This window comes from Artemia sp. Qi Xiang Cuo, chromosome 6 (assembly GCF_049724085.1).
Source record: "Artemia sp. Qi Xiang Cuo chromosome 6, ASM4972408v1, whole genome shotgun sequence".
Taxonomy (NCBI): domain Eukaryota; kingdom Metazoa; phylum Arthropoda; class Branchiopoda; order Anostraca; family Artemiidae; genus Artemia; species Artemia sp. Qi Xiang Cuo.
This window is the reverse complement of record NC_142799.1, coordinates 60,663,764-60,676,603: the sequence shown is the minus strand read 5'-3', so window position 1 is coordinate 60,676,603 and position 12,840 is coordinate 60,663,764. Positions and strand designations below refer to the sequence as shown.

The window sequence follows — 12,840 nt, the reverse complement described above, 5'->3', positions numbered from 1 at the left end:
CGTGTTATATTAATACCTAATCTAGTCATAATACCAACTCTACATATTAAATATTTATTTAAAATATACCTATATAGTAGTTTATCTCACTGTGCCTAAGCTAATTGTCTCCTAATGCAGACAGACGATCCGGTTTTACACAGACATATCAGATCAAAATTCTTGAGTGGGGTCGTTATAATACATAAGTACCGTCGTCTGAATTTTAACACAGCCAATAAGTTTAACAGAAAATGTAAGATACCACCTTTTTAATTTTTGTACCCCAATAGTACAACACCATTAAAAAGCATTTAAATCCGACTAATTTACTATGCTAAAGTTGTTTTTTATTTATTAATTGTGCTTGGAATTACTTTTTCTTGCTTTGAAATTCTCAAGTTGAACAAACTCAAGCGGCTGAACAAAGAACCATTGTTTCGAATAAAGGTTGAATCAACGATTGAAGAAAAAGATTTAAAAACTGGTAAGAAAGTCAAAATTCGAGGATTTTCGTCACGATTGCTTTTGCCACAATCAGGAAATATGGCAGACAACTGCAAAAGCCACAGTTCAACTTTCCGTTGCTGCATTAAGCTCAAAATCACCTAACATGTCATATGTCAAAATCTGACATACAGTTTGGCCAAAGGTCAAACTGTATCAAACAGTTCGTGGTAACGAACTGTATGTATAGTAAGAGCGACTGATCTCAATAGTAACCGAAACTAAAAAAAAACACAATTTAAATATCAATAGTTACATCAAAAGAATTGGATTTTTATGCAGATTTTATATAAAAGTTTTGTCAAGTTTACTCATATCCTTCAAAAGTTACAAGCCTGAGACAATTTGCCTTATTCTCAAAAAAAGGGAAAAACACCCCCAAAAGTCATAGAATCTTAATGAAAATCACACCCTCATATTCAGCGTATAAGAGGACCTTACTCCAGAGGTTTCAAGCTCCTATTTTCAAAATGTGGAATTTTATATTTTTTTTGCCAGAAGAAAGATCACGGATGCGTATTTATTTGCCCTTTTTTTTTACCAGGGGTTATGTATAAGGACCGGACCGGACCGATCAAAGCCATAAACATATATATGTATAAGGATTGTTTTGCGGTCACCGCAGACTCCCTCTCTGCCATCACCATATTATTACCTTTTTAGACACTCCAAAGGGAAGCTGGAGTTGCGATACAAAGGAGTACTGAAAAACTACTACTACTACTACTATCAACTCCCCGCAGCACCAAGCCACCTGAGGCCAACACAGCTACACACGCTCCTCCTCCATCCCAATCTATTCAATGCCTCCCTTGTTACACCCTCCCACGAAGTTCCCATTTCCTTTAGATTGAAAAACTGAAAAACAGGTGAATATAATACAAATTTTTCTTATATTTGAGCCCTTTTTTTAATATTCTTCTTTTTATTTAATTATATTTACTCTGGATGTCACTCATGGAAAAATATAATCAAACAGATCGTGGTAACGAACTGTAAGTAAGGAGCAACCCGGCTCAATGGTAGCCGAATCTCTAAAAAACGGAATTTTGATGCCAATTGATACATCAAAAGAATCAGATTTTAATTCTGATTTCAAAAATATAAGTTTCATCAAATTTAATTTTACCCATCAAAAGTTAGGCGCCTGAAAAAATCTGGCTGATTTTCGAAAAAAAGGGGGAAAGACCCCCTAAAAGTTAGAGAACCTTAATGAAAATCACACCATCATATTCAGCGTATCAGAGAACCCTACTGTAGAGGTTTCAAGCTCCTATCTACAAAAATGTGGAATTTTCCATTTTTTGCCAGAAGAAAGATCACGGATGCGTGTTTATTTTTTTTTTTTCCCCAAGGGTAATCGTATTGACCCAGTGGTCCTAGAATATCGTAGGAGGGCTCATTGGAACGGAAAATAAAAGTTCTAGTGCCCTTTTTAAGTGACCAAAAAAATGGAGGGCAACTAGGCCCCCTCCAACGCTCATTTCTTTCTCAAAGTCACCCAATTAAAATTTTGAGATAGCCATTTTGTTCAGTATACTTGAAAATTTAATAAATATGTCTTTTAGGATGACTTAATCCCCCACGGTTCCCAGGGGAAGGGCTGCAAGTTATGAACTTTGCCCATTGCTTACATATTGTATTGGTTATTGGGAAGTCTACAGACATTTTCAGGAAGGATTCTTTTCTGGTGGGGGGAAGCCTGGAGGAGGGGGTTACTCGGGAGAATCTTTCCGTGGAGGATGTTTCTTTGGGGTAAGGGACATTTCTATGAAGGGGGCGCCGGATTTCCAAGCATTATTTAAAAAACGATCAGAAATTAAATTAAAAAAAAAGAAGTTTTTTCAACTGAAAGTAAGAAGCAACATTAGAACTTAAAATCAACAGAAATTATTACGTATATGAGGGGTTCTCCCCCAAGTCAATACCTCGCTCTTTACGCTCCAGTTTTTTTTTTAGTGCTTTCAAAAGAGCTATATATTCTAATTAAACGGCCTTTGTGTTTCAGGTTTTTTTTTTTTAACTTAAAATTTTTTTTTACTTTTAACGTAAAGAGCGTGGTATTGACTAAGGGGAGAACCCTCTCATATACGTAATAACATATACGTAATAAGAAAACAATAAAAAAAAACAAGCGATACGGCTCAATAATAATCGAAACTTTTAAAAACAGAATTTTGATGTCAATAAATGTATCAAAAGAATGGGCTTATAATGCTGATTCTAAATATATAAATTTCATTAAGTTTAGTATTACTCATCAAAGGCTACGAGCCTGAGAAAAATTTACCTCATTTTTTAAAGAGGGGGGAAACATCCCCTACAAGTGAAAGAATTTTAATGAAAATCCCACCGTCAGATTCAGCGTATCAGAAAACCCTATTACATAGGTTTCAAGCTCATATCTGCAAAAATCTGCAACTTTGTATTTTTTGCCAGAAGAAAAATATACGAATATAGAAGTTCGTTACGTAAGTTGATTTGTAAATTACGTCAGAACAAAATTTAGAGACAGTCATTTAACAAAAGAAAAGTAAATTTTTATTAAAATTTTGTTTAATTATTCAACGAACGTGAGAAAAAATAAAAGCTGCATTAACTAAAAAACGATCAGAAATTAAATTAAAAAAACAAGTTTTTTAAACTGAAAGTAAGGAGCGACATTAAAACTTAAAACGAACAGAAATTATTCCGTATATGAAAGGGGCTGTCCCCTCCTCAACGCCTCGCTCTTTACGCTAAAGTTTGACTCTGTCTCACAACTTTATTTTTTAAAACAATAAAAAACTTTAGCGTAAAGAGCGAGGCGTTGAGGAGGGGACAGCCCCTTTCATATACGGAATAATTTCTGTTCGTTTTAAGTTTTAATGTCGCTCCTTACTCTCAGATTAAAAAACTTGTTTTTTTTATTTAATACCAACCAAAGGCTAAAACAGGGGAACAAACAAGGGTTTGTTCTCCTGTTTTAGGCTTGTGGTTTGTGGTGGCACCACAAACAAGGGTTTGTGGTGGCAACCTTATAGTTCCATGGATTTTGACTGTTTAAAAGTCGCTGGGAGTGACACATTTGATACAAAACAGATAAAAAAAATAAAAAATACTGCTGTAGTAGGAGTTTACGACTATCACAGATTGAACAACTTGTCTAAAACGGACCCTCGGTGACAATTCTTTGTCAGCTAAATTTTTTTTTTCAAGTTCGTCTGTTAAGAAACAAGGAATGGATATTCTTCTGTATTAACTAAAATTAAAAGAAAAGAAACCTGGACCGCTGTTTATTCATCATCATCATTTTATTTATAACCCATCACAAAAATCTGGGCAGAGCCCAGAAAAAGACAGAGTAAAAGTCAAGAAAAACAAAAAAGAAACGACAGAAACAAAAACACACCTTGAAAACTACAAACAAGGGATAAACAGAAATGACAAAATTCACCTAATTAGGAACTTAGCGTTTTTAGAGTAAAAAAAAAAGAAAAAAAAAGAAAGAGCCTATTTTGTACATTTGCCACATTATCAGGTATTTCTCCTTACAAAGCGCAAGAGAAGGACGACGAAGGACGAGACAGAAGACGAAGGACGAGACAGAAGACGAAGGACGAGAAGGACGCAAGAGGAGAGACGAAGCAACGACGAAAAATCCAAGTCTTTAAGGTGCGATACAAAGAAAGCTTTAGTGATTTGCCAAGAAATTCAGTAAAACAACATTCTTAAATACAGGGTGAAAAAAAAAAAATCCCGTTGCTCTTAAGGCTTATTTTTTCATTCGAAATACGATTATGACCGAAGAAAGAACATCGGTCTTTTCAGTTCTTCTATTATGAATGATGCGCGAACAGACTATAAATGATTTTATCAAAACTCTATACGGATGTATATAATGGTTTTCAATTCATATCTTGGAGAAAAGGACCACGGCCTGCATACATTTTTTTTTCGCCGCAACTGGCATTATTACAAAACCAGATATTCTTAATATTTGCACCAGTACCAAATTTAGTTGAGGGGGGGGGGGGGGTAGTTGCCCCCAACCCCAATAATTTGGAAGAAAAAAAAATATAATTTATTAAGTAGCTTTAAAATTTTAAAAGCTCCTTTTAAGCGTCAAATTTACTCTTTACTTTGAGCAGAAATTTTTTTTTCAAATAATCCATGCTCGTTTTTAAAATAAGGAACACGAGAAAAATAGGGGTCCATTACACTTCATAATATGTTCCAAATTAATATTTTTCCAAATATATTGCCTTTGAAACCTTATCATTAAGTAAAAATATGAACCTAGTTAATGGCAAAATTGAAAAATGTTCTATGCTTCCTGTTTCGCCACATTTGCTCAGGTCAATTTTATTCCTTGATATTTAAGGTGCTTTTACTTCCTAAAATCTATCAGTTCAAGATTAGATTTTCTTGTTTTAAAACATTCAAAAGTGAAAATGAATACATCCTTTATATCTGCAAATAGGACAGAAATGGAATCAACGAAGAATAAGAAGGTGGATATAGAGTGAATATAATTTCCTGAATGAAAAAGAAATCATTGAAAAAGAAAATAAGACTTTTTATACTGATGTTTGTACTATACTTAGATAGGTGAAATCAGTTGTAGGTTGGTCATGGAATTTGGTAGAGAGGGATTCGATCCAGAAATCATTTAATTGTTTCAATTTTTATTTCCAGTATTTAATTGAAACTCCGATTCTCTTATCTGTCATTGAAATACCTAATAAGTGCTGATAACGTCCTATTCCTTACGTTTCGGATTCACAGACTAACCCATAAATGTAGAACTGCCTATATTTTCGCTTTTCTAAATATTTCTTTTAATCAGCTCCTAAAAGAAAATTATGACAGAGATTAGTCGCATTTCACACAACGCCAGCGCTACTTGTGGGACATTTATCTCTGCATCAGCATCCTGTACGAAATGTCTGCTGAGAATAAAATAAATTGAATTCAAACAAAATATTTATATATTTTTCACAATTTAGAAATTTTATGTGCACGTATAAGCGGTATTAACCCATTCTCTTTTCCTATTGTTAGCAGTTTTACCATGCAGCACTATGAGACCGAGCTTTGCTCGTGAAGGGAATTATAGACATATAAACGATATTCACTGTAACCCCCCTCAAGAAATGTATACCCCCCCCCCATACCCTGATATAGACAAGAAAAACTTTGTGTATTTTTATAGAAATTCATTTTTTTTTTTTTTTTACAAAGATACAAAGTGAAATGTAGTTTTCAAACTCTAGGAGTCAAGTTTACCTTCTAATTGACATCCCTGACAATTTTTAGTTAATTTAAGGTTTGTGCCACGATGATGCCAAGAACTATTCAGATTTTCAGGATATTCCTTGTGAAGCAATAACAAACGGGCAGGTTAATAATTCTATCTTCATTTTTTGATCACTATCGAATTTGAAATACGGTTGCTATTTAAGTGTGGGGAATATGTCACAATATGATGTTACAAAATCTGTGGTAATGCTTTGACTTATCCTGTATCTGCATCTTTGCTTAGACAGTGCTATTGTGCTGCCTATGATTTTTATTTCGGCCTTATGTGGCCCGCTGATATCAATGCTATTTACTAATATAAATCGGCAAGCCCCCCAAAAAATTAATTTAATAAGAAATCATAAATAATATTTTAATAAATCACATATATTGAAAGTTTAGTACAACAAATTAAATCTTACAGCGTCAAAATCCATTCAGAAATTACAAGCAAATGAAGAGCGCGATACTTTCAATATTTGTGATTTATTAAAATATTATTTATGATTTCTTATTAAATTGTTTTAAAAAATAAAGTTGTAAGACATAGTGAAACTCTAGCGTAAAGAGCGAGGCGTTGTGGAGGGGACAGCCCCTTTCATATACCGAATATTTTCTGTTCGTTTTAAGTTTTAATGTTGCTCCTTACTTTCAGTTAAAAAAACTTGTGTTTTTTATTTAATGGCGAAAAAAGAACGAAAACAAAGAAACGAACAACAGAAAGCAAACGATGAGCTATGGGTTCAGAAAGTCATTGGAAACAGCTAAAAAATTTGTTGAGACAAGAAAAAAAAATCTGTTCATCAGATAAAAGATGCATCATAAAAAATAAACAAAAAAAGAGGAAGAAAAAACTAACAATTCGTGAAAAATATAAGAAATCGGTCTATACCAAGAACTGGCATATATCAAAAACAATATCTCTCAAACCCTTAAAAAGAGATTCCATATTTATAAGAGGATTGAGAATACTAAGAGTCCCACAAGGAACAATCCTAATTGGCCTCTGCGGAAATATTTAGGGAGAACAAGACTAATTGGAAAACCTTTCTTCCGTTTTACAAGCTTTCCTTTTATCTCTTTATGAATATTCTGCAGCTAAGATTGAAAATAAAGTGTCAAGTCCATTTTCTAGATGTTATCTTAGTATTTCTTTAGAACAAAAGCTGTTTTCCTAAGAAAGGTATAGCTTCAAGACATGAATTTCGATCTTATTTTATTTGGGAAGAATCAACACGTTTATAAATCCAAAATTCTCATTGGGTTAACAAGAGTTGCTTAATGACACATCAGACATGCATGCGAAAGGATCTATTTGAGGGAGGGGTACCTTCAATGGGGGGGGGGGGTGGACAAAATGTTCAAGGCACATTAAGAGAATATAAAAATACAAGCATTAAGTAGCAATTAACCAGACAAAAAAAAGCTTATGAACTATATAGCTTCTGAGCTACTTAAAAAACACAACAACGGGAACTTACAGTCAAATAATACAAATAACCCCAGAGATGTTATATGAGCTTTTGGGGGGGGGGGAGGTACCTCATTTTCGTCAATTTTACCAAGCTGAACCGTGAAAATAAATATGCGAATCTAATTAATTAAATTAGACGATGGTTTTCGTCCTTTAAAATCTATGATTAACAGTCTGCTGATTTTTAAAGACATATACACAATGAAAGGAAAGCTACACCTTCTTAAGCTGCTTAGTGTCATTTGTTTTTAGGTTACTTTTTGCAGCATTTTTACTTTTTCTTGTTCTTTTTTTAATTTGGTGTCCGCTATTAACAGAAACTGTTTTTTGCTCGTTTTTCATCCATTACTTCTTCTTCTTTTTTTTTTGGTGTTCGCTGCCACCAAAAACTGCTTAAATGCATATAAAGGTCTTTTCTGGAACTAATTCAAACAATCAGATTCCTTCTCACTGTCATTGGTACTTCAATTAATAATAGAAGGAATTGAAATATCTAAAAATCCAAAATTTACATCAGTTTTCCAAATTTACTTACAGACAAATTCTACAACTACTTCTAACAACTCACCACAGCACCAAGCCACATGAGGCCAACAGTACGTAAAAGAAAAAATATAATCGATGGGCTTCTTAATACATAAAAAAGGGAACTTACTAAATATCCTCACGGCGAATGCAGTTGACATTCATCTGCCTTTTTAAGTCTGGCAATGAAAGAATGGAAATTTCGCCGAGGTTCGTGAGGCACACTAGGCAATTCTCAGAGTGTTTACCATCAGAAGAAGTGAAACGCAATACAGCAGTTCGGCGTATTCGCGCCCCTTCAGTGGCTGTGAGCTTGAATTTGCCAAATGGCCGCAAGCTGGGCATTGTGAAAATCTTAAATATTAAATTTATTTATTTTTCTTTAAACTACAACTAGCCCTTTTTCCGTGGGCTAAGCCAAGTATATATAAAAAAAAAAAAAAAAAAAAAAAAAAAAAAAAAATCAATTTTCAAAGCGGAACAAGCATTTATCTTCTCACAATTTCAGAAATGCTAAAAACAAGTCGCAATATAATAAAAGACAAATCTAGCTTTTAGTTTTGTTCGTTGGTCGCATTCCATTTGCACGAGTACCCTGTTCTTAAATGATCAGAAGTTATCAAGAGTGTTTAAATTCCATATGCAACCATAGCATGCATGCATAACAACTTCTTTTTGTGCCTTTTACTTTGTTTTTGCTGATTAAAATCCATATATATATATTTATATATATATATATATATATATATATATATATATATATATATATATATATATATATATATATATATATATATATATATATATATATATATATATAATAGTGAGCGATAATTGTGTATGTATTTGTTTTTTCTCGAAAACTACTCCATATTTATTCTGGAAAATTGGTATCCTGAGATATTCTCGCCTAAAAAAACGATCTAGATAGGTCAAAAGTTTGAAAAAATTCGTTAACAGCCTTTATTTTGGAAAAAAAAATTATGTGAGTGACGTCATTTTTTAATACTTCATTTCAGTATTGCAATGACGTTGTCACACTCATGTGGAAAAATAAACATTTATGTGGAAATGAAAACATTTATGTGACACACATAAGTGAGTCACACATAACGTTTCAAAAATGGAGTGAATGACGAAGAATTGTGCTGTTAGAAGACAAAACCAACGTTTCAATGTTCTGTGTGTTCCCTGGAGATCCCTCCATTTACCCGAGGAAAGGGTAGCAAACAACGCTGACTCATTTGAAGGTTGCTAATTACAACAAGGACCAATATATACAAGCCTATCACGTGCCGAGTGCCGGGGCCTGGCTTCTAAATCACCTACATTATTTTTTTCTTAACTGGCAAATTGACATTTCTGGCCACTAAAACGATCTAAAAAGGTCACAACTTTGAGGAAGAAATTGTATGTTTCTCAAGATGGTTGTAACGAACCTATGGTGACGCCATGACATCAAGAAGAGGCTCACATTGCCTGCGGTTACAAGATACGTGACAAAGAGAATCAAGATATACAAGCCTATCGCGTGCCCATTCCCGGGCCCGGCCTCAAAATAGGCTATATAGTGGTTTTTTCATTCTTAAAACTGGCTAATTAATATTTCTGGCCACAAGAACGATCTAAATAGGTCACAACTTTAAGAAAGAATTCGCCTTTTTCTCAGGGTGGACGAAAGACTTTCATTACCCTAATCTAGACCCTTTTTCATGGTGGGGGGCAAGTCAATCATTATGTTTGTTTTTCCTTAGTGCAGGACAATACAACCTCATTAAAGTACATATTCGTTGAAGTATACATAAAGGAAGCATTTTTTCTCTTACGAATTCCTCCTCTGTCATTAAAACCTACCGATTTTTTAATCAAAAACTCTTGTCAAATCTTGACATGCACTTTCTAATAATGTATAAGTGCGTAATTTACGGAAATCTCATTTGCTTAAAATTTAGTAGAGGCCTCTAAAAAGGCCGATTGCTTTGGAATAAAAAAAGATTTTGCACAGTTCTCATAGTTTTGATTTATATGTAGTTCAGGACTGTGTTTTATCGATTACTGCGTCTGAGACACGACAATATTTCCCTTCTTGTTTTTATCTTGGTTCAGAAAACAAATGCACACTGTCATTTTCCATCTAACTAGCCTAATCAATTCAGACAAATCAAAAAATACAAATGAATGCAGATTGCCAGTTTAATATACATATACTGATATTTAGTAATCAAAAATTTGATATTATTTGATTTATTAAAGTTATAAAAGTAAAAACATCTATCTTTTTTAAGTAAAGTGCAAATTATGTTTAAATGGGGATTTTGAGCCCAATTTATGTTAACTTCTGCTCGTTTTGAGTTTGACTCGGTTATTTATTGTAATTTCTGTTCGTTTTGGGTTTCATTTATTTATCGATGCTGATTTGTGGTAGTTTCACGCTTGGTAGATTATTTGATTTTATTTTTGCTTATTTTTTATTTAATGGAGTTCTTTACTTTTCCTTGAAAAACTTATTTTGTGGAAAATGTTTTTTTTAATTAATCAAACACAAGAGCCGTTAAATTGGAATGAGAAGTATCTTTAAACCACTATACAACTTTAGCGTAAAGAGCGGGGTGAATGAGGAGGGGTTATTCCCCCTCATCAGTATTCATTCTGAGTTCAACGTGAAAACATCTCTTTAGAATTGAATATTAGCTATAAACCAGTAAGCTTTTTTCAGTGAGTTTTAATCTCCGAGAAGCTTGTTAGATTTCGCAATATCTGACAAGGGATTCAGACCTGAATAATTTTATAACTGAACTATTACTCAGGCCTCCAACAAGGGCAAGATAATTCAACGGCAATTATTGTCAAATTATTTTGATCGATTAGTTAGTTATTATCGCAAATTTCACTAATTAGCGAGCAGAAGAGGGGAGGTAATCTGTGGCAAGCGTCGTAGTACCTGCCAGGAGTGTGTCTCCCTTAAACTGTGGGGAATAGATAGCAGGAGCCTACGCTTCCCTCGCTTATTTGTGCATTTATTCATCTTGTTATTTTTCCCACTGATACCGACTTGGACTGAAAACGGACATTTCTTTTAGAATACAGTGCGGCAATGAGTGATGAATTTTTGCATAATGCGGTGCTTAATTACGTCACCCGTTCAATGCAGACGGGAATTAAATCGGAGTCGTTGATACGATCTTGCGTGCAGTTTTTCCAGAAGGAGGCTATCCAGGAAGCGAAAAAGATTTTATTTGAGATGGCTGCTCACGAAGAACGTTGCGTAAAGCATGTGAAAGAAAATGACAGTGTGGTAGACATTGGGAAAATGATGCAAAGATGTGCGAAAGACCGCAAGAGCCTACCTAAGTTCGTAATTTATGATCCTGTAGAAGTTCCAGCTTCGTCAGAATTAGTTGGTGTTTATCACAGTTTATATAATTAGGCAGAAAGTTCACCGCAGATGATTTCTGGCTCTTCCTTCTTGGTGCGAACAAAAATCTCCTCCCACTTATTTTTGCATTAGCGGGTTAGTGTGTATCTGTCAATCAATGAGAAATGGTTATAAATTGCATTATTCGTAATAGCGAAAGCAGAAAAAACTTGGTGAGCCGGCCAAGTGGTTTGCAACTGTCCCATCTCACATGCATGACTTAATTTATATACAAATTATGACTTAATCTATTATTAATATACAGTGGACTTAAATGATTGGCCTATATAGGATTTTATAAAAAAGAGGGCAGGGGTTGATGAAATTTGTGAAAATAAGGATTTTTTTTCCTTCTAATAACTGGTGGAATAGGTGTGATGGTTTCAGGGGCGGATCCAGGATTTTTAGGGGGGGGGGCGCAAAATAGGTTGATCCGATAAACTTACGTTAGGAGCAAGTTTAATTAAGGCAAACTTGAGTTAATTAGGTAAATTACACTACTTTAGACTACTTTAGCGAGGCACCCCTCGCCCCCCCCTCTGGATCCACCACTGGATGGTTTATCATTTTTTTTTCACGTCGTTATATTTATTTTCTCAGATTGTAGTTCCTGCGAAACTTGAAAAGGCTAATTCATGATACTATTCCTGATAAGTCTGCGATTGAGATTCAAAGGAGCAGATCGGATTTCAAAGTTCTTGTGGACAGTAAACCATGAGCAGAGAAAATAGCCAGTTTGTTCAAAGCCAATGATCAAGAGACAGCTGTCAGTGTGCGATCTAAGCAATTCATAGGTATCATCAGTCAAGTCCCCTCGCAATTTGAAATTGCACTACATTCAGCCGTTTCCAACTGCACCAAGACTGGAAAATGTGGTGAATCCTGCACATTTAAGCTGTTCTTCTCGTCATAAGCTGATCTAGATAATGCATTATCAAACCCAGTTAAGATCGGATATGAGGTGCATCGGGTTGAAATTTTCCATTTCGTTCCAAAAAGATGCTACAATTGCTATCAATCCGACGGACATTTGGCGATAGACTGTAGCAAAGGTGAGGTTTGTTCACAGTATGCTCAAAGAGGTCATAGATCCTCGCGTGAATCGCCATGCCGTAATGAACTTTGATGCATCTTCTGCAAGTCGAGGTCCCAAAAATCGTAAACTATGCTGGAAAAGACGCGAGGTAATAACTTCACTAACCATGGCTACTTATACCAACTTTTCTATCATATCGTCGAACTTTACCGGTGGAGTGAGCCAAAAGTTCCCATTTATTGAGACCCTTTTCCAGAATGACGGACCGATGTGTCTGCAAAAACATTTCCTTTGGATCGACCGACTTTCTTTATTAAAAGTACAGAATGCGGAGTCAACTGCCATCTCAAGTGCAATCCAACGCAAATCTCGTGGCCGTCCAAGCGGTGGCCTTGCTATACTTAGTCGGTTTCAGGTTCAAACCATTGAACTCAGTGATCGCTTTATTGCAGCTGGCATCAGTGATTTAGCAATAATAAACGTATACCTACCGACTAATTATGGTGATCAAGCATCTGATGCTCTCTTTTCCTCTTCTTGTCGTGAATTGTCCAAGTGTGCTAAGAAGATACTTAGTTCATACCTGCTATGCCAGATCATCGGAGTTTTCAATTTTGATCTTGC

The 12,840-nt window shown here is 34.7% G+C and overlaps 1 protein-coding gene across 1 annotated transcript in view; it reads right to left on the bottom strand.

Annotated features, from left to right (window-relative positions):
- LOC148951478 (lethal(2) giant larvae protein homolog 1-like) overlaps positions 1–12,840 on the bottom strand; it is a 333,083-nt gene that overhangs the window by 84,107 nt on the left and 236,136 nt on the right. The window contains exon 17 of the transcript XR_016141914.1: positions 7,896–8,119. The gene's annotated coding sequence lies outside the window, so the exon portion shown is untranslated. The remainder of the gene's footprint in view (positions 1–7,895; positions 8,120–12,840) is intronic.